The sequence below is a fragment of the Fundulus heteroclitus genome, unplaced genomic scaffold (assembly GCF_011125445.2).
Source record: "Fundulus heteroclitus isolate FHET01 unplaced genomic scaffold, MU-UCD_Fhet_4.1 scaffold_109, whole genome shotgun sequence".
NCBI classification, from domain to species: Eukaryota; Metazoa; Chordata; class Actinopteri; order Cyprinodontiformes; family Fundulidae; genus Fundulus; species Fundulus heteroclitus.
The window spans coordinates 723,636-746,570 of NW_023396522.1; the positions used below are offsets into that span (position 1 = coordinate 723,636).

The 22,935-nt window shown below is 40.6% G+C and overlaps 3 long non-coding RNA genes across 4 annotated transcripts in view; 1 reads left to right on the forward strand and 2 right to left on the reverse strand.

The window, feature by feature from the left end:
- Positions 1-10,576, reverse strand: part of smfn — a 79,675-nt gene extending 69,099 nt beyond the window's left edge. Inside the window, exon 1 of the long non-coding RNA XR_004928213.1 lies at positions 10,296-10,576. This is a non-coding gene — a long non-coding RNA (small fragment nuclease). The remainder of the gene's footprint in view (positions 1-10,295) is intronic.
- Positions 10,577-12,823: 2,247 nt separating this feature from the next.
- On the forward strand, positions 12,824-13,743 carry LOC118558202. Its single transcript, XR_004928214.1, has 2 exons — positions 12,824-13,063; positions 13,622-13,743. It is a non-coding gene; the product is annotated as an uncharacterized LOC118558202 (long non-coding RNA).
- A 614-nt stretch (positions 13,744-14,357) lies between these two features.
- Positions 14,358-15,690, reverse strand: LOC118558204. 2 transcript variants are annotated; one of them, XR_004928215.1, is made up of 4 exons: positions 15,582-15,690; positions 15,001-15,094; positions 14,699-14,797; positions 14,358-14,488 (listed from the first exon to the last, which is right to left on the reverse strand). It is a non-coding gene; the product is annotated as an uncharacterized LOC118558204 (long non-coding RNA). The 2 variants fall into 2 exon arrangements; XR_004928216.1 differs by having other exon boundaries at positions 14,688-14,797.
- Between the last annotated feature and the right edge of the window lie 7,245 nt (positions 15,691-22,935).

The window sequence follows — 22,935 nt, forward strand, 5'->3', positions numbered from 1 at the left end:
TTTATGAGATGCTCTGAATATGTAGCTGCGACTGGTCAGTTGATTTTATAGTAACAATACAAGCTTTTGTTTTTGGGATTGTCACATTTTTATTATACAAATTTGTATGTCTTAAGCACAAAAGAGCACCTTTTATTTCAGGTTTATTTTGTGTCAGATTTTTCCTTGGTGTTCCTGTTGGCCACTGGAATGTTCTGTTTTTTAAGGTCCAGTGTTGACCATGAAAGAGCTCTAATGTGACAATATTGTAATTTGTCAAAAACGTTTATGTGTAGCTGTGGTTAAAAAATTGATAAAATAAAACATTTTAAATAAATTTTTATTTTGCAATCAATTTTTCAAACAAAAAAATTGACACGTTAATTTGAGATATACTAATGCAACTTTAGGCACTATGTGGCTAAAAACTTGTTTTTCGGGTGCGCTGGTGGCGCAGCGGGGCATGCGACCCATGTACGGAGGCCTTAGTCCTTGACGTGGTCAACCCGGGTCCACTCCGACCCACGGTCCTTTGCCGCATGTCTCTCCCCCTCTTCCACTCCCTTCCTGTTGGCCTACTGTGTTAAAAAAAGCAAGCCACTAGAGCTGCGAAAAATCTCCAAAAAAAAATCTCTCAAGGTTCAAATAACCTTGAAAAACAAATTCTCTCTCTCTCTCTCTCTCTCTCTCTCTCTATATATATATATATAATTTGTTTTTCTACGTTATTTGAACATATCGTGATATATTTCGTGTATCGTGATATAGCCCAAAGCTATATATCATATATAGCTATGAAGCTCCACAACCTGCGATTATCTGAACTACTCTGCTCCTGGATCAGTGACTTCCTCACCAACAGATTCCTGTTGGAGAGTATAGGGAAACTCACATCTGTCCACTGATCCTTAACCCTGGCACTCCGCAAGGTTGTGTCCTCAGACCTGTTCTCTTCACCCACAACTACTCTGCTATCCACCCCACAAACATGGTTGTCAAGTTTGCGGTATGTATTGTATTAAACAGATGCACACCCAACTCCAGGGATACGAGTTCTGTCAGGGATAACTAGATGGGTCATAGAAGCACTTATTGCTTTAAAGGAAAAGTCCGGTCAAAATCAGAATGCAAACTGCTGAAAGTACTTTAAATATAAAACTACTACATACTGTGCAATAAATTATATGTTTTTTTAATTAAGAACAATTTTCATTTAATCATGTTTATGTGGAGGAACCCATCTTGTTCAAGAATAGTACTGTCACCTCCCATTTTATGACGTCACTCAGCGGACCCGCTGTTGAGCAACGACGCACTATTTTCCAAAATGGTGACGACTGGTGCTCTGTACGAAGCAGAGAGTGATGAAGTACTTAGTGACAGTGATGGGAGTTCCGTGGAGCTATCATCATCTGATAGCGATATGGATTTTTCTTAGAAGAGTTTGACAGAAACCGAACTTTTAATGGAATCCAGCCGTACCCATTTCTAGTGCAAACTCAGTCGGGTCCCCCAAGATATATACATACGCGCGCGCGTGTGTGTGTACGCTCTGCCGCAGCACGGCTTTACCGGCGCTACAGTGGAGGAGAGATCTCGCTGAAGTGACTTGAGTTATATTTGCCCCCTAGTAAATAGGGCAGGTGGTCACAGCCATAATGTTTGTGTCCTGCTATCAGCCATCCTCCTTTTTCAGCAATGTAACATCATAAATACACACTACGTGTTGGAATACTGTGTTTGGTGGCTTACTTTTATTTGTCAGGCTTAAGTGACAAAAGTCGAAAAAAGACCGATTATCTTGCCATTTAAAATAACACATAGCGTAAGATAGGGTGACCAGACGTCCCCGTTTTGGACCACCTGTCCCCGGCTAAAGCTGTCCCCGAAATGTCCCCGATTTTACCGAGGGAGGAAAAGTGTTGCGGTAGCTGGTTGCGCTGCTGATAATATAAAGACGAGGAAAAGAGCGCACCACTAGATGGCGGTAATGATCCCTTTGGATGTCAGATGCCATTAAAACACGAAGAAGAAGAAGAAGAAGAAGAAGAGCGCACCACTTTTAAAACAGAAGAAGAAGAAGAAGTGGAAATTCGTTGTCAACCGGTGACAACTGATGGGGAGCTGCTGTGTCTTGGTAAGTGTGTTAATCAATTCATTTTATTTGGATCGGGCTGATTCTCTGAGAAATGTTTGGTTTGTGTCCAGGTTAAAAAATAATCAATAAAAAGTAAGACAAGACCACGAGTTGCTGCTCACATCAGTAAAAGACACTGAGATACAATGTAACAGAATGATTGAAACCCTTTGTAAGGCACTAATCTGGTACTCTGGATCTTCAGGGATCAACAAGGGTTTGTCTAAAGATGTTTTAGAACTGATTGGTGACCTTTAGTTTGTATTTCAGATAGTTATAAGTAGAGTTATTAAAAGTTGTTTTGCTGATCTATGGTTGTGATTTATGAGCATAGTCTTAGGTTTAGCTTTTCTACTGCTCAGTTTGGATATATGAAAGTTCTTCATGAAATAATAGGAGTCAGTAACAGGAGAACTGAATGAGACAAGATCTACATGATCTGAGAATGATGGAGAAAGAGATAACCACCTGTTTAATGTTCATTTATTATGTTGTTTTTGCTTTAGCTCCATGTATTGTGGTAATTAGTAGGGCTGGGTATCATCTAGGATGAGCCGATTCGATACGATTCTTGATACACAGCTCACGATACGATACGATTCTCGATACATAACTCAGCTTGATTTGATTCCAATATCGATATTTATTACTTTGAATTAATGCTCAGTGATTCAATCACCAAAATCAGCCAAATATTATGTTTATGTTCTATTTATTGATCACAGACATATTAACAGGAAAATAAAGTGCATTTGCTTCAATGCATTTAACGTGTCACAGAAACCAAAAATGTGCCCAAACATCTGATTTTAGGGACAAAGGAGCTTCTAAAATCCTGTCGGCCGTTCCACAAATTCGTCTCACTTGCTCTCCTTCGCTGTGAACTGTAATGGTTGCGCTGTAATAACGCCCCCTAGAGGTTGAGAGGTATATCGATATTGAAAGCCAGAATATCGATATTAAATCGTTTTTAAAAATATCGATATTAATCTTTATATCGATTTTTATGCACAGCCCTAGTAATTAGCATTTTTTGTATTTAATCAGGGGCTGCACAGTGGCGCAGTGGGTAGCGCTGTTGCCTTGCAGCAAGAAGGTCCTGGGTTCGAGTACACCCCTCCTGGGTCTTTCTGCATGGAGTTTGCATGTTCTTCCTGTGCATGTGTGGGTTCTCTCCGGGTACTCCGGCTTCCTCCCACAGACCAAAAACATGACAGTTAGGTTAATTGGCTTCTCCAAATTGTCCTCAGGTGTGTGAATGGTTGTCCTGTTTGTCTCTCTGTGTTGCCCTGCAACAGACCTGCAACCAGTGAACTTTGGAGATAGGCACCAGCAACCCCCGCGACCCCATGAGGGATTAGGCGGTTTGGAAAATGGATGGATGAATGTATTTAATCAGATGTAATAATAATAATAATAATAATAGGAAGTTTTCATGTACATTCTAATGTTTTTGGAAGTGATTTTAAATATATAATGCATAGCTCTCAACTCTCACGCATTGACCGTGTGACACACGCATTTCACTAACTTCACACGCTCACACGCAACACATGACATTTCACACGCAAACATGGAATTTCTCACGCATAAAAATCACAAAGCCCGTCTGGGCTGCGGACGACAAAACTCTGCCTTCTGCTGAGCTGTTTCGGCTTCTTTCACAGCTTGTGGCCATCAGTAATTCCTGCTGCAGTTCATGTTAACAGAGCAGCAGGAACAGTGATCAGAGTTATGAATAATTTTAGTCTTAACAGTGGTGAAAGTGAGCCGGTAAGGTCCTGTACCGCGTACACAGGAGGGGAGGGGGCGGGGGGAGCTGCTGCCAGATGACCGGTTCATTCAGAACCAGTCATGGCTGCACGCTGGATCATAAAACAGTTCTGCTAACCAGATGCAGTTTAAAAAGCCACTTAGTCTGTTTATAAGTTTCGTTTTTATTAATTCTGCATTTTTTAACTACATGCACCGTATTTCTGTGCCTCCGCGCTTGCTCCTCTTCCCCCCCCCCCCTTCCTTTCCCTCGGAGCAGGTGCTTTTATCACCGTTCACCATTCAAAACGTGAATCACTACGTTTAATTCCCTCACATCGGTAGCAACGTGGGCCAGTTAAAGTCAATAGAAGAGCTGTAGCTGTATTTCATGCAATTTTTTTTAACAATATAGAATCAGTGGCGCTTCGGTGGGCGTGCTGCCTCGCGCTTTAATTCAGGTGCGCACTTTTAAGGGTCATTTTAAAGAACTTGTAACATCAGGGGCTTCATCTCAGACCTGTCAGTACCCCTGTTGCCTTTATAGGAGCCCTTTACAGTATTTAGTTATGCATTTTCCCCGCTGTTTATCCGTCGCACGCAGCGCACGGGGGTAAAATCCGCCCACCTCACCGCCCAGAGCGCACTGACGAGAACAGTAGAAATTCGTCTGATCAGCGCGGCGACTGACTGAGAAACCTGTCGCTGTGAAAGGTGATGAGAATGTTATAAACTGTAACAGTCTAGAAGTGCATTGAGCTGAAAAAAGGGAGACATCAGCAGCTGAATCGTGCGTAAAGACGCAGCGGGAACCTCTGTGTGCTTCAGTGTTGCTGCTAAAGGGGAAATTGTTGACCATAAAGGCTTGATGAAACTCAGCCTGATTCACCAATCAGGTTATAGATTTACAATGATAAACAACCCATAGATGAATGTGTAACAGTGTAATAATTCGTTCAATAACTTAAAACGACTTAATTTTATTCAGTATTATTTGAACAATTGTGTATTTTTTTAATTTTCTTAATCCATTAACTCAACAATAAAGTATTAATATGTCTCTTTCTCTTTTTAACAAAAGTAATACATGTCTACTTCATTGTCTGGTGGGATAAAAATGAGATGGAGACGACTCCACCGGCTCTTCCAGGGTCAGGTTAGCCACGCCCCCAAACAAGCCCCGCCCCAAATTAGCATAATCTCACTCTTAACTTTTGATAAATTGAGAGGTCTGTAATGTCTCTGTTTTAGAATAATGTAAGATTGATACAAGAGGAGAGAGGAAGAGGATAGGAAGACAGAAGATTAAATGAGAGTGGAGGAAAATAGGAACACTGATGGAAAGAACGATTGATGAGAAGGGAGAAAAAATTTTCTTAGAGTATTAATAAAGTTCAAGTGATAAAGCGCTGCCATGATATACTCAGGTTTGAGTTGAGAAGCCTTATTGTCTGAGGATATGACCTCTCCTGAGTCTCTGCACTGAACATGAGTTTCACTCCCTAGCTGTAGCTGTTCTTGTGTTTTAAAAAATTCAGTTCTGCACATAATATATCCCCTTCTCCTCTTATTTTATCCAGACCTCTGGATACTAGGGATGCAAACGGTTAATCGACTTTAGATTAATTGTCGATCAAGAGGTTGCTCGATCAAAATGTATTAATCACGATTAACCGCTAGAGGGTGCTAGCGCTTTACTGTAACTTGAACACAGCGTGAGAACGAGAACACGCCTCGTGTCGCGAGAGAGACCAGGGTTGAAAACAAAATGAAGCGGGCGAAAAGAAGTGCGGTGTGGGACCACTTCAATATTGTTAATTCAGGCAAAGAAGTCAAATGTTCTCTTTGTAATGCGGTATTGAAATACAACAGTTCCACTAGCTCACTCAGTTATCATTTGAACACTGTGCATGCTGCTGTCTTGCATGGCACCACCAGTTCACCTGGTCAACCTAAAATCACAGCTACCATTGGAAGGCGAGCGTGTGATGAGAGAAGGGCGGAGGGCATTACAGAGAAGATTTGCAGCATGATCGAGAGGGATTTGATGCCAATCAACACAGTTGACGGTGCAGGATTTCAGGATCTCATTGGGTTCATAGAGCCAGGTTACAACATCCCTTCGAGAACATCAATAACTTCTCGCCTCGAAGCTCGGTTCGAAAAAAAGAAAAGTGAGGTAAAAACAAAGCTCGCTGCTGTTACAGCTGTAGCATTAACAACAGACTGTTGGACGGCTCTCACAACAGAAAGTTACATCACAGTTACCTGTCACTACAACGACGAAAACTGGCTGTTAAAATCTGCAATCCTGATTACGACGAGCATGTCTGACAGACACACGGCCGACAACTTGGCTGAGAAGCTGAATTATATAGTGGAGACTTGGGGACTTTCCGGGCGCGTTACAGCATGTGTCCACGACAATGCTAGGAATATTGTCCAAGCGAACAATCCTACACGAGTCAGCTGGAAATCAGTAGCGTGTTTCGCGCACACCCTGAATCTCGCTGTCAATGATGGTTTTGCTTCTGCTGGGGTAGACAGAGCAATCGCGGCAGCGGGAAGGTTGGTCAAACATTTCCACCACAGCACAATCGCAACCAAAGCCCTGGAAGAAAAGCAACACCAAATGTCGCTTCCTCCGCATCGCCTCATTCAATCCTGTAAAACCAGGTGGAATTCAGTCTGCGACATGTTTGAGCGCCTGGTTGAACAGCGATGGGCTGTGTCAGCCGTGCTATCAGACCGATCCGTGACAAAACTGGCAGATGCGAGGACGCGTGAGTTGAGAGACGACTACTGGCAGCTAATGGAAGATATGGCACCCGTGTTGGGAACATTGAAGTGTGCAACTACGGTGATGTCTGCGGAGTCGGAGGTGTCAATCTCAAACACGTACCCCATCACGTTCAGTCTAATCAACACTCACCTCAGCGCTTCAGACGAGGACAGCCCCAAAGTCGCAGACTTCAAGGAAAAAGTGCGAGATTCGCTGGGCGAGCGCATGAAGGTATGCATCCATTAATTATTAAAACTACCTATAGGGTCTATGCAATAGACTAATAATAATGATGAATAAAATAAATAATGATGCAAATAGGTCGTAATTGTCATTCAATTGTATCGTTTTTATATGTGTAATTGTAGGCCTATGCCTATTCTTTCTATTTTCAACAGATTCAGTCTGATGACCTCAACACATCCACCCCTATGATCGTCACAAACACCTGGGATTTCTTCCTCCAGCTACCAGGAAGTCAGCTCATTCCACGCTGCTTCAAATGGCTACAGCCGAACGCGACAGCATCACTGCAGGTGCCGCCACCGCTGGAGACGACGGTAACACTGTCCATACAGCAGGGCCTCGGCGACATGGGGCTAAGCCTACATCTGCTATGAGTTTACTTCTGGGTGAAACCTATTCCGATGCCCGCAAAGGTGACGTGGAGAGTGAAGTGGATATGTACTTAAAGGACCACTTGAGTCGAGCCCCACGTGCTGGTGGAAAGTGAATGAAAGGAGGTTTCCGACACTGGCAACACTAGCAAAACGGTATTTGTGTATGCCAGGCACATCAGTCCCCTCTGAGCGTGTGTTTTCAGTAGCTGGGCTCACTGTAAACAGGCTACGTACACGCCTTACCCCAGAGCACGTTAACATGCTTATTTTCTTGAACAAAAATATATAGAACCTAGGCCTAGGTCAAGTTTTGATGTGCCACATTTCAGTTAGGAGAGGGTAATATTGAATCACCACTTTATTTGACTGTTCTGGTTTGAGGCCCTGTAATGTTATGCTATGTTGTTGTGTTCAGTGACCCTGTGAACGTTTCATTCTATTTTGCTGTAACCCTATACAAATTGAGGTAGAAATATGTTGCGGATGTTTCATTTTAGGATTGTTGAGGATTACCCAATTAATAGCCTATGCAGTTTCTTTCTAACCTATAGGCTCAATAATATTCTGTTTGGCTCTCTATTTAATTTCTTCTATTCTCTTTTTATGTCTGTTTCAAATGCAAGAACTGAGCCAGGTTTTTTTTTAATTAAAGATTTTGTTTTACCTTAAAAACGTGTCTGCTTTCTTCTCCTAATGCATAATTACTTGAGGAATGTATAATATAATACAATATAATTATGGTATCATAATGTTGGCTAATGTAATATAATACCTCAATTATATTAAGGCCCTATTGAAGCCCTGAAACTCAGGTGAAAAACGCCGCTTATCAATTAATCGAAAGTCGATCGATAAGATAATCAACTAATGATTAATGAATTAATCGATAATTTGCATCCCTACTGGATACCGTGGCTGATGGCTCTTTAGACACAGAAGGCCTTGAAGAAACCAGAGATGATCTCATGTTAGCTGACTCACTGACTGGAGTTAACTCACCTTATAGGAGCAAACAATATACTTGCACATCAACAACTACCATACACATACACATAATGTAGTTATACACACTTTATGTAGGTTTATACATGCTCATGCTGCACTACACTCACAACAACTTGCATTCATGTCAAGGGGATTTCCAAGTCTGTGCTTTTTTTGAACATGTTTAACACCTTTTCACCTCACATCACCAAAACCCATTTTCTTGTCCCAAACACCTCTTCCTGAACTTCAGCAGATACTTTGCTTCCTGTATTTAATTACTGAACAGACTGATTAATCCAGGTGTGTCTGACCTCAGAAACCAGCCAGACACACCTGGATTAATCAGGATACAAAGGAGCTGCTGAAGTTCAAGCAGTAGTGGAGCTGTGCTTATAGCCCATTAGTGGGATAAATTAATCTGCTACTTTGAGATGCACAGGCTCCTGATGCGGCCAGTTCACAGTAAGAAACATGTATCACCCTTTACCTGCGTGCTTGACCGCTACTTCTTTTTGATGTTAATGCAGAACAACCTATTGCTCATAGGTATGTAGATGTGAACAGAATCAGTATTTGTTGCACTTTTTTGAAAAGGTGGGGGAACTCTGTCTCCACAAACAGCCACAGGCTAAATGTTTGTATTTACTGGTTTTTCTTTTCCTTATGTCACTCCCCCCTTAGGAGGCGGCAGAGCTCTTTGGGCCCCACAAAAGTAGAAAGCCCTGCTAACGACCCTTGACCCCTCCACTCCCACCCCCACCACTTTGCCCCAAACCAGAGGCACAGTTCTAGTTTTCTATTAATAATACTGTTGATTTATTCATTCTATTAATCTTAGGATATACTAAAAGTGTGGAGAGGCATATTCCTGGCTTTTACACTTGATTTTGTTGTTTAAATATTAATAAATATGTAAAAATAAATGAAACCATTACTGTCCCCGTTTCCTAATTTCATCTTGATGAGATGTATTATTTTTTTATGTACGAGCAAGAAATGTCTCCAGATTTGATTTCAGAAATCTGGTCACCTCAGCGTAAGAAGACCTCGTTTATCAGTGAGAATGCTGTATAGCATTCTCACTTATTGTTTTCCTGTTTTTCTTTATTATCAGTGAGAATGCTGGTTAATATTTCACTTTTTGTGCGATTTTTTTTTTTTTTTTTTTTTTTTGCTGTTCCCCACGAAATCAATGCAAATTGCTTCAAATTCTTCTAATTGTTTTTTTTTTCACATTTTTTAAATTCCTTCAAAAAAAAGTTTTGAAAATGTTTCCAAGTTCTTCAAATTTTTCAAATTCTTCAAATCCCTTCAAATTCTTAATTTTTTTTTTTATTCTTCAAATCTGATTTCAATGATTTCTGCATCTTCTGCTCAATCATTCTGCAGATCAGCATTCTCACTCGCTGTTACGCAGGAACAGCTTTTTCTAGTTTAATTTTATTTTACAATTTTGAAAACAACAGCTGCCGATTAAACTGAATGTTACAACCTTGACATGATTATGAGTTATTTTACTGAGAAGCGCCCTGAAAATGGCTGCAAAGCGCGCTCCCGACACAGGGGGAACTGATTTTCACGGGGGAACTGAATTTCGCACAACACCTGTTGAACACCTGTGTCTGCCTAATCGAAAATGTCATTATGAGGTGGAAAGGGGGGGGGGGGGCGTCGTCAATGACATTTATTTTATAAATCAAGGTTGTATCAGAATTGTACCTCCTTTATTCTTCTGCTACCACTGCATGAACAAACAGGGATTTGTTCTGAAGCATTACTACTGTTTAACAAGAAGTTAGGTTATTTTAAGTTCTGTATTAAAATACTGTTTCTGTAGTTCTGTGTGATGCATATCTATTTAAACAGAAATAAACATATCCAACTGTACGGCACATTGCTCCATATTTTCAGTTTACTGCGATATATCCACGCCTTTACGTCCAGATCCGATGTTATAAAGACACTGTTGGCAAAGCTCAAGCACATATATGGCATGCAGCTGCAGAGCAACAGACAGTTTTGTTGGGACTTGACTTGCCTCCAGGTCCACCCACACCATCCTTTGGGACATGGCGCTGGAAGACATGTTGGTTCTCCGGTCCAACTGAATGCTTGAAACGCCACCAAGTGATGAAAGGCAGCTGGGATGAACAACGCCCTTTAGGACAGGCCCTTCGCGCTGCAGCAAACCTTTAGTGTAGAGCGAACAAGACTGTCTGCAGTTGAACGAACCGGATACCAGTTTAAGCGCAGCTAAACCCCGAGACGGAAGCATCATGTGGACGATTTTTTCTTCTTCTTCTTCGTGGTCCAGACAGGCTGAAAGCGCAGCGCTCTGTGGTGCTGCCCCCTCAGTTCACACTGCCTCATTACATAGGCTGTATTTTCATTATCCAATAAGCATCTCATATTTGCTAGATTTACAATGAAGTATATCACTTCGCAGTATATCACTTCGGTAAAGTTAGAAAGATTCACAGAATCGGATTTTCCTGCTTTAACTCGTCGGCGAGTAATTTCTTCTACAAAATCGTCACTTCTCCCCAGGGACGTGTGGGGGGTGGGGGGTGGGCGGAGGGGTCTTGGGCACCTGCCCATTTGCCCCTTGATGCATAAAGTGCCCTTTTGTCAGTGTGTGTTTTTTTATGTGTGTGTATGTGTGTTTGTGTGTATGGAGGACCAAGTCTTCCATAATTAAAAATAAATACAGAAATAAATAAATGCTCAATAAATAAATATGCATACAATTATGTGACACCAAAAATATAATAAACAAATAAATGTAGGTAGAAAATAAATTATACAGTGAGACAAAATGTATATATCTCCTTTAATTAGCCAGTTTATTTATTAATTACTTTTTTTTTTTTAAGTATTTATTTATGTGCATGTTATAATATTTTTGTCTGTTTTATTCTTTCTTTGTATTTTTTGCCCTATTTATTTCTCCGATGCTATTTATTTCTGCCTGTCCTTTTTACATTTCTGTTTGTCTTTTTTACATTTCTGTCTGTCCTTTTTACATTTCTGTTTCTCGTTTTTACATTTCTGTCTGTCCTTTTTACATTTCTGTTTGTCTTTTTTACATTTCTGTCTGTCCTTTTTACATTTCTGTTTCCCGCTTTTACATTTCTGTCTGTCCTTTTTACATTTCTGTTTCTCGTTTTTACATTTCTGTCTGTCCTTTTTACATTTCTGTCTGTCCTTTTTACATTTCTGTTTCTCGTTTTTACATTTCTGTCTCTCGTTTTTACATTTCTGCCTGTCCTTTTTACATTTCTGTATGCATTTCTGCCTCATTATGCAAATGAGGAGGGGCTGTGTCTTAAGGGCTCAACTTCTTCCCATTGGTTGGTTAGCATTTTACTGCATCGGTCAAATCTACATGGCTTTCCCCCGCACTAAAGAATTGTTTAGTAATGTCAAACTCAGCAGGCAGACGTTCAGTGGCCGACCTCTTAAGGGAAGCTGCTAATAGACTGGAAGAATTAGAACGCTGTACATTTGGGATCTGAAATGTTTTTCGGTGGTTTCAGATTCGGCTTTCCAGATCAATAACTCATCGGCGGATGATTTATTCTACAAAACAGACACCTCTCCGCAACCACCGCATGGCAGACACTGAGCTACAACCGTAGTTTCCTCAAAACGAGTCTTAGTCCGTGGGCCAGAATCTGTGGGACGTCTCCTTAAAAAGTTTCGTATGAACTGTCAGACGGCAACTTTCTTCCACCGGGAAAAGTTGCTACACATAGCAGTGATCTCAAAACACCAATGTTCCCACGTTTCACTTGCACATTAAGTTATTGCTGATAAAAAATCTAAACGGTTGCGCTCCCGTCCGAGAGGTCACGTGATTCGATTTTTGCTGCTCAGCCAATCAGATCGCTGTATTGTCAGCTGAGTGCGTTCAATCTGTAAGCTGTTGTGAAAATTTGTTTCCAGACGAAGAAAGCCCAATAATAGTATTTTCTGGCGCCAGTTGGCAAAGATCTTGATGGCAAGGAAAAAGAAATAGCCCAGACCATCCATCATCCATTTTCTAACACGCTTATCCCTGCTGGGTTCGGACCGGTGCCGATCTCCAGCTGTCAATGGGCGAGAGGCGGGGTATAAACTGGACAGGTCGGCAGTCCATCACAGGGCAGAAATAGCCCAGACTTTTGCTCATTTTGCTGTGATATCACCAAGACCTGCTGCGCTAGGATAGCACAGCCAAACGACCTATCCCCGGCAGAATTTGGATCCCCTGCGTCGGGAGTGCATTCAGCTGGAAGAATGAATCCAGTAAACTCCGCCTCATCTCCAACCGGCGTGGAAATGAAGATGTTTTACTTTTCTTAACGAAATATAGCGATGGTGTCGTTACATTGTCGTTCAGTTAGTGGGTTAAAACTGAAAATGTAACACTTGTTAGTGCTATCATAAAGGATTGTTATGTCGGTTAAAACTCCATTGATCACTCAATAGCTGTGTCTCAATTCGGCGGCTGCGTCCTTCGAAGGACCCAGCCTACTCAGCCTTAGGAGGACCCAGCCATCGGAGGATGCTCCGGAGGATCCTCAGCCGTTGGTAAATGGGACGGTCTAGCCTTTGGAGCACTTCCTGGTTGCGACACGACGTCATCACGTCTACCCCAAGCCCGGGGAAAACCAGCACCAGCGCCGATAAACGACGTAAAAAAATGGATATTGAATTATTTTTTTTATTTACTTGTTATTGGAGGAGGAGAGTTGGTTTAGCCGGCTTCGGCGGCAGTAAAACCTGCGACGAATTTTTCTCAGGCTGGAGGAGCGCAGTGGAGAGGTAACATTTATCTGCTATTATTTTCACCCACAAGGGCCTGCTAATGATCATAATATACCAGTTATTAAACAAACGCTTGTCAGCAGATTGACGAATATGTTTAAATATAAAATGTTATATTTATTTGTAAGACTTGATATAAGCTTATGTTTGTAACTTTAGTAATTTGAATTGAAGAGTTAAATGTGTACAAACCCTGTAAATAACTGACTTAAATCACTACTTTCAGTATCACTAATGTGTTGAGAAGCCAAATAAAACTAATATTGAGAAATAAATCATTATTTGTCTAAATTGTTATCCCCTTACTGCCTGATTTTATTTGTAATTATATAACGAAAAAATAATACAGGAAAAATAAATCTAAATATATAACGTAAAAAAAAAAAAGTTAAATAGTGGATCTAGATGAAGTAAAATAAGTAAAGGCCAGAATTGTTTGGTCACAAATTAGCAACACCAGGCGTTAAGCGGTTAACATTCACTAGAATTATATCAGCTAAAATGAAATTGCTATCATCTAATCCTGTTGTTCTTAATCTTCATGTCTCTATCCAGACAAGGCTGATGTACCGCTGCATCAACTTAAATGCACAACATCTGCCTGGGAGCCGGTGACATCATGGCCCCAGACGATGAAGTGCAGGACGACATGCCAGAGGATGAGGAGGGGGAGAACGTGTTGGAGGTAGTCAGTGGTGCTCCCTGGTGGGACCAGCTGTCTGCCGAGGTGTCTGCCTTGGAGGAGGGTCTACCCGACCACGATTACATTTAGATGGCAAGTATAATCACTTTTTAGCTTTTCTCATGTTAGGGTTATGAAAACAGTTGTAGTAAAGTCATTTTCTGCATCTTCTTAAACATTTTTAGGAACATGGCAGCGGTCAGTTGGGTCAGCACTGCAAACCCCGATGGACGATGTGGTGAACAGTGGAGAGAGGCATCCCCCACCGCCCAGATGATGTCCCACTCGCAGTCAGAAGACTCCAAGGTCATCTGTGTGGCATCCCATCCAGTCCAGCAGCACCACCAGGGACTCCTGCTCAGTCAAAATTGTATATATGTTCTTTAGTAATATTTATTTTATATCTTCTGTAAATAGTTGTAGTAGTTACTTTTAAAATCTAATGTAAATAGTTAAAATGTTTTTGATAGTTTATTGTAAATACTTGTTTCTCTAAAAATAAATTGATGTTGTCACTGAGAAGTTGTTCTAAGTTTACTTAAATTGTAAGGAAGTGATGAAACAGATAATGTAACAGGTTAAAAGACTTTAAGAACACACAAACAACAATAACTTTTATAAACAATTTATTAATTTAATTTAACAATAACAGCAACACAGAACCTGAGGATAAACCATGGCCGGGTGGCAGCAGTAAGCTTCCCACTGACCCCCTGCCCTGTCCCTGGATCTTTGCATTCCTAAAGTAGAGGAAAACAATTTGTGTCAACAGATGCAATTTTCTGTAGTGTTTCTTTGAAGCTAGAAAAAAGGAGTGTTTCATATATATATATATATATATATATATATATATATATATATATATATATATATATATATATATATATATATATATATATATATATGTGTATATGTATGTGTGTGTGTGTATTTCATTACATTAGCCAAACCTGAACATCCTTTGTATTTTTTTTTTCAAGTTGTCCCACTTTTTTTTGGCCTGTTGTGGCTCAACTTCACCCTCCAGGCCCGTTTTTTGCAGGATTGTTCTAAACAAGAGAAATGAGAAGAGATAAACACACAAGGCTCACTAATATCACAACTATAAGATTAAAAAAGTGACATCTGGGCATCATTTGATGTGATCAAAAGATTATATTTGTACGTTGGTGTTTGAACAGGACTTCTTTGAACTTGTGTGACTTTTACATACAAATGCAACATGTATATGGAATTATGCCTCAACTCTTACCTTCATCCGACTGCGGCAGTGTTCTTGGCCCCGGTAAAGAGGTGGTTATTTTGCCCACGGAGTTTTATCAACTCCTCTGTATGCTCCCTGCTCCCTAGAACAAAATGACATGTAAAGCATATTTCTGTTATGTCAACAGGCAAAATGACTGTTCTGTATAATTACGCCGGTGTTGTTCTTCAAGTGAATTATACTTTAAACCTTATTATACTGTACAGTAAATTAACTATACGTTATTGAGTATTCAAACAAAACGTTTGCAGTATTGACAGCCCAGCACAGCTGGACTGATGTTATTTCTTCAGCTGCATTAAGCTTTGACAGTTCTAATCATTTGTAATAAACTGCATGAGAATAAATTGATCGAATTTGTGAGGGACACAGTTATCAGCGCAGTTACAATAAGATGTAGGTTAAAATAAAAAATTGTGAAATTTTTATGAAGGCTTTTAATGTTGTTGAACGTCTCGTATCAACAGATTAGCTCTAAGCTTTAGCTTTAGCTGGTCCCAGTGGCTCCGTTACCGTCATGTATTTTAATAATGTTCAGTTAAAAAATAAAATAAAAACAAACTACTTACATTTAAAGCTGTACACAGCACTACTGCCAGCGCTGCTGCTGCTTTCCAGTCTTGATGAAAATCCGCCTTCTTTCTTTTTTTTCTTCAACTACTAAAAAAAAAAAAAGCGAGCAAAGCACCTCGGGAAATTTTATGGCAGGCGAGGCCAGTAAGGATGGTAGCGGTGCATCCTCAGAATTCGGGGAAAAGGAGGACGCATTTGAAGGCTGCATTTTAAGGATCCTCAAAATTTTGGCCAAATGGGACAGCCTCCGCGCATCGCTGTGACGTCACCGGCCTTAAAATGCGTCCTTCGAAGGACGCAGCCGCCGAATTGAGACACAGCTACTATAACACGTTATGAGAAAGAAAACAGCTCTGTCATTTCCACATGTGTCACAAAAATATTAGCTTTATGTTATTAGATTGTCGCATGTCTGTCTGCTTAAACCAAAAATCCACCTTCATGAGTCCATCACAGCTGTCTACTTGTTCATCTTTTTTCTTTTTCTTTTTTGGTAGCTAGACCCGCATGAATAGATCATATAAAGCGGATTTCACGTGTGATCAAATAAACACTGAATAAAGGTACAGCCAAAATTATCAGATTTAATAAGATTTTAATTCAACCAAGAACCATATAGAGATATTAACTATATTAAGAAAACGAGCTATGCCGATTTTAAAAACAGAACAATGTATTAGGATTTTAAAAAATCAATTTCATTTTATTAGAATGTGATGTTTAAAAATATTTAGACTTCACAAAGCTGAAGGTTAAAACTTTTATTGATTTCAAACATTCTCCCGACGCAGGGGATCCAAATTCTGCCGGGGATAAGTCGTTTGGCTGTGCTATCCTAGCGCAGCAGGTCTTTCTGCTCCGCCTCTCTGCCTGCTCGGACGCTTTTTTCTCTGCTCCCTGCTTGCTTGCATTTTCCTGCGTTTTACTTTTTATCTCCTTTTTATCTCTTTGCCAAAACCACGGAAAGTTGGATTTAGTTATTTTTATTTATTTTCTCTTTATTTATTTTTGATTTTGATTTTGCAAAGATGCCTACCTTCACCACAGTGGACCTTGACACGCTTCTACAAAAGATCGCTGTTATAGAACAGAAGATATGCCGACTCGAACTGAATTATGATGTAAACGGCGCGTATGGAAATGAAACAACCCTGCCTGCGACTCCAAACGGGGACCACCAGCCCAGCAACTCTCTGAACAAACAGATCCCAGAGGAAAATGAGAATCCCTGGATCACTCAGGGTGCAAGACCAAAGGATCAACGAACCCCACGCCTAGACAAAGAAAACTGGCCGAGACTACAGAGAGATGTCCCAGGACAAGTGAAACAACAGCAGGCTGTTCCCACAACAAATGATAGGAGTAAACCTGCTGGAAATGCTGGAATTCCTTTACGAAACAGATTCGCTCCGCTCCAAAATGTGACCCAGGAGAATCATGACAACACTCAGAGGTACGTCAACGACTTTCGCTCTAATACATCAGAGAAAAGACATGCCACGGGGCCAAGGACCCTGATTTTATGCAGTGGGTCTGTATGTGGGATTAAACATTTCTGTAACAAGAAAAACACAGAGGTGTTAATTTATAACGATTCGAACTATGGCCTGGTGTCTGAGTTATTAGACATCCTTCCAAGGATCTTGAAAGAGCGCCCGACCTTGGAAAAACTCATAATACAAGCTGAAGCCCTGGGCGACGTCACCCGGATAAGAAAATCAGAAGTATTGAAAGAGGATTACATTCGTCTGTTGAACTTAGTTCATGGCAAAAATGTCAAGGTGCTTCTGAGCGGCCCTTTCCCGCCCGCGGCTTGTGGAGACGAGATTTTTTCCCGAATTCTGATGCTAAACAAATGGCTGGAAAAAACATGCAAAGAAACAACTGTAACCTTCATAGACAACTTTAACATCTTCTGGGAAAGAAGACATCTGTTTAGCAGCAATGGCTTCTTTCTAAATAGGTCAGGTGCAAAACGGCTGATTTCAAACATCTTCTATTCTGTGAACCATACGTCATCAGCTTTGTCCCAAAACAAAGAACATCCAGTGCCTAAACAAAAGATAAGCCCAGTGCAGCCCGAACAAACCAAGATTAAGATGGCCAGAAAGATGACACAGAAAGAGGCTACATCAGAATTACAGGAGGATTCATCCCAGATCTCAGCAGGACAAAGAGAGGACCAAGAACCGCCATCGTCACGAACACCGATCCAGACTACACCCGCCTCGCCTTCCTCTCCACAAAGCCCAGAGGTTCCTTTCCTGGATTTTTCTCACACCATGAACAAAGTCCTTAAGATTGGTCTACAGTTGACATCCTCCCCACATATTAATTCTGAAAACCACAGTTCTGTGTCTAAATCAGCATCTTCCAAAGGACGCAGAGGTCCAGATCCTCCTCCTCCTCTACATATCACAGAACATGCCTGTCCTGAAGACCTTCGGATAACGTCCTTGTGATATACAGCAGGCCCTGGCTGTACGTTTATCAGTCAAGACCGCCACCAGCATAAGCCTTGGCCTCCTGACGGAGAACATGGAATATCTGTTATGATACGTGGCAGAAATAAGAAAAGCAAAAGGAAAACAGACAGGAATAATCAGTCGTACTTAAAAGTCATAAACTGTCAGATGCAACCTGCCACAGAGACATCATCAACCACCAAATCATATAAACTGGGTTTATTAAACATTAGATCTCTGTCAGGAAAATCCCTTTTAATTAATGACTTCATTATTGACAATAATCTTGATGTAATGTTTTTAACAGAAACATGGTTACATGAATCTAATGAAGCAGCCATTCTGCTGGAGTCGACTCCTCCAAACTACAATTTTCTTTGTGAGAGCAGACAGCAAAGGAAAGGTGGAGGTGTAGCAACATTGTTTAATGATTCACTAAAGTGTAAAAAGGTGTTTTTGGGAAAATTTGACTCTTTTGAACATTTGGCTCTCCAGGTAAAGAGCCTGGTACGAACTATGTTTCTGAATGTTTACAGGCCTCCTAAGTCCACATCAAACTTTTTTAATGATTTCAGTGACCTGCTGTCTGTGATATGTGTTGATTATGACTTTTTAATTATTGTTGGAGACTTCAACTTTCACGTTGACAACCCTGAAGACAGAAGTGCAAAAGAACTGTGTGACACACTTAGAAACTTTGGTTTAACACAGCATGTTAAACAGCCAACACACAAACAGGGACATATTTTAGACTTGATCATCACTAAAGGTCTAAACATTTCACAGGTCAATGTAACTGATGTTGCCTTATCCGATCACTTCTCCGTTACCTTTGAATGTATCATTTCCAGTGACTCATTTAGCCGAAGGGACATCGTAAGAAAACGCACCTTTAAGGACAATGCCACAGAAACTTTTATTCAAGCTTACTCTGCTACTTCAACCTTGGGCTGCAACTCAGTAGATGAGCTAGTAGATAACTTTCAGTCTAAAGTCTCAGACATCATTAACTGCATTGCTCCAGTTAAAGTGAAGGTTTTTTACGGGAAGAAAAAATCTCCTTGGAGAAATGCTCCACCAGTTAGAAGTGAAAAACGGGAATGTCGCAAAGCTGAACGCAGGTGGAGAAAGAATAGACTCCTGGTTCACTATGACATCTATAAAGAGAGACTTTACAGATATAACTTACAACTGAAAAATGCAAGAGAATCTTTCTTCTCTGAGATCATTAAGAAAAACATTAATAACGCTCGTGTCTTATTTGCCGACAGGTTAACAAATCCTCCTGTGTCCGTGGCTTCAGAACTCCACTCCACCAGGGCCTGCAATGAATTTGCTAACTTCTTTACTGAGAAAATCCTAAAAATTAGAGGATCAGTTTGTACATCCACACCAACTCTAGAACCAAAGCCGTACTCAGCTGGAACTTATCCTGACAAAATGTCCCAATTCAGCCAAATAAACCACAAAAGCTTAGAGCAGATAATTCAGCAGTTAAGTTCCTCCTCAAGCTGCCTTGATGTTCTCCCCACAGCTTTCTTTAAAAAAGTTTTACCTGTCATAGCGTCTGATTTGACTCAGATAATAAACACGTCCCTCCTGTCAGGTGTTTTCCCCCAGTCCCTAAAAACAGCAATTATCAAACCACTGCTGAAAAAGAATAATTTAGACAAACTTCTACTCCAGAACTACAGGCCCATCTCAAACCTCCCCTTTATCAGTAAGATTATTGAAAAAGCTGTGTTTCAACAATTAAACACCTTCTTAACAACGACCAGCCGATTTGACGTTTTCCAGTCAGGTTTCCGTGCTCACCACAGTACAGAGACCGCCCTTATCAAGGTGTTTAATGACATCCATATAAATACAGACTGTGGAAGAACCACTGTGCTGGTACTATTGGACCTTAGTGCAGCATTTGATACTGTTGATCACTCCATTCTGTTAGAACGCCTGGAGAACTGGGTCGGCCTCTTTGGTACAGCTCTCCACTGGTTTAAATCCTACTTAAAGGACAGGGACTTTTTTGTAACAGTAGGTAACTTTACATCAGAGATGACAAAAATCCCATTTGGGGTTCCCCAAGGGTCCATTCTGGGTCCCCTCCTTTTCAATATCTACATGCTCCCTCTAGCTCAGATAATAAAAAATAACAACATCAGCTACCATAACTATGCAGACGACACACAGCTCTACATCACTATGTCACCAGGTGACTATGAACCAATTCAGGCACTGAGTAAATGCCTAGAAGAAATCAATGCATGGATGTGCCAAAATTTTCTCCAATTGAATAAAAACAAAACTGAAGTAATAATATTTGGACCAATAGAGGAAAGATCAAAAGTTAGCACACAGCTTCAGTCGCTTCAGCTAAAAACCACTAATCAGGCCCGAAATCTGGGAGTAGTGATGGACTCAGACCTGAACCTCCAAAAGCATCTAAAGACAGTTACAAGGTCGGCTTTCTATCACCTGAAGAACATTTCTAGGATTAAAGGACTGATGTCTCAGCAGGATCTGGAAAAACTAATCCATGCGTTTATTTTTAGTAGAATTGATTACTGCAACAGTGTTTTCACAGGTCTGCCTAAAAAGTGGATCAGACAGCTGCAGCTGATCCAGAACGCTGCTGCCCGTGTCCTCACTAAGACTAAGAAAGTAGAGCACATAACACCAGTTCTAAAGTCCTTACACTGGCTCCCTGTATCTCAGAGAATAGACTTTAAAATACTTCTGTTAGTCTATAAATCCTTAAATGGCTTAGCTCCTAAATACATCACAGACTTGTTATCAGCGTATAAACCCTCCAGACCACTCAGGTCTTCTGACTCCAGCCTGCTCTGCATACCTAGAACCAGAACCAAACATGGAGAAGCAGCATTTAGTTTCTATGCTCCAATTATCTGGAACAAACTTCCAGAAAACTGTAAAAGTGCGGAAAGCCTGAGTTCTTTTAAATCAAGATTAAAAACACATTTGTTTAAAATTGCCTTCAACTGTCCTAGTTAACTGAATCACCACTTTTTTGTTCTATTTTCTATCTATATTTTATTCCTACTTGCTTTTATTCTGTTTTATTTTGCTATATTTTAATCATGTAAAGCACTTTGCATTGTCTTTGTACTGAATTGTGCTATATAAATAAATTTGCCTTGCCTTGGTGATATCACAGCAAAATGAGCAAAAGTCTGGGCTATTTCTGCCCTGCGATGGACTGCCGACCTGTCCAGTTTATACCCCGCCTCTCGCCCATTGATAGCTGGAGATCGGCACCGGTCCGAACCCAGCAGGGATAAGCTTTTTAGAAAATGGATGATGGATGGTCTGGGCTATTTCTTTTTCCTTGCCATCAAGATCTTTGCCAACTGGCGCCAGAAAATACTATTATTGGGCTTTCTTCGTCTGGAAACAAATTTTCACAACAGCTTACAGATTGAACGCACTCAGCTGACAATACAGCGATCTGATTGGCTGAGCAGCAAAAATCGAATCACGTGACCTCTCGGACGGGAGCGCAACCGTTTAGATTTTTTATCAGCAATAACTTATTAATGTGCAAGTGAAAACGTGGGAACATTGGTGTTTTGAGATCACTGCTATGTGTAGCAACTTTTCCCGGTGGAAGAAAGTTGCCGTCTGACAGTTCATACGAAACTTTTTAAGGAGACGTCCCACAGATTCTGGCCCACGGACTAAGACTCGTTTTGAGGAAACTACGGTTGTAGCTCAGTGTCTGCCATGCGGTGGTTGCGGAGAGGTGTCTGTTTTGTAGAATAAATCATCCGCCGATGAGTTATTGATCTGGAAAGCCGAATCTGAAACCACCGAAAAACATTTCAGAACCCAAATGTACAGCGTTCTAATTCTTCCAGTCTATTAGCAGCTTTCCTTAAGAGGTCGGCCACTGAACGTCTGCCTGCTGAGTTTGACATTACTAAACAATTCTTTAGTGCGGGGGAAAGCCATGTAGATTTGACCGATGCAGTAAAATGCTAACCAACCAATGGGAAGAAGTTGAGCCCTTAAGACACAGCCCCTCCTCATTTGCATAATGAGGCAGAAATGCATACAGAAATGTAAAAAGGACAGGCAGAAATGTAAAAAACGAGAGACAGAAATGTAAAAACGAGAAACAGAAATGTAAAAAGGACAGACAGAAATGTAAAAACGAGAAACAGAAATGTAAAAAGGACAGAAAGAAATGTAAAAACGGCAAACAGAAATGTAAAAAGGACAGACAGAAATGTAAAAACGAGAAACAGAAATGTAAAAAGGACAGACAGAAATGTAAAAAAGACAAACAGAAATGTAAAAAGGACAGGCAGAAATAAATAGCATCGGAGAAATAAATAGGGCAAAAAAATACAAAGAAAGAATAAAACAGACAAAAATATTATAACATGCACATACATAAATACTTAAAAAAAATAAGTAATTAATAAATAAACTGGCTAATTAAAGGAGATATATACATTTTGTCTCACTGTATAATTTATTTTCTACCTACATTTATTTGTTTATTATATTTTTGGTGGCACATAATTGTATGCATATTTATTTATTGAGCATTTATTTATTTCTGTATTTATTTTTAATTATGGAAGACTTGGTCCTCCATATGTGTGTGTGCATGTCCAAAATAATAATTTTTTTGATCTAAATTGCCACGGTTAACGTGGCAAGGTAACATGATCCACATAACGTGCCTCACTCTTCCCTTCTTTCTGTTCTCGCAGCTCCGCGGCTGCTGCTGCCGCTGTCTGACTGCCTGCCCCTTTAAATCGGCAGCACACATGACTGTGCCCTGTGCTTTTTTTTTTAAACTCCACTCTCATTGGTTGTACTGCCTTAAATCCCGCCTTCCCCTTTCTGATTTCTAGCG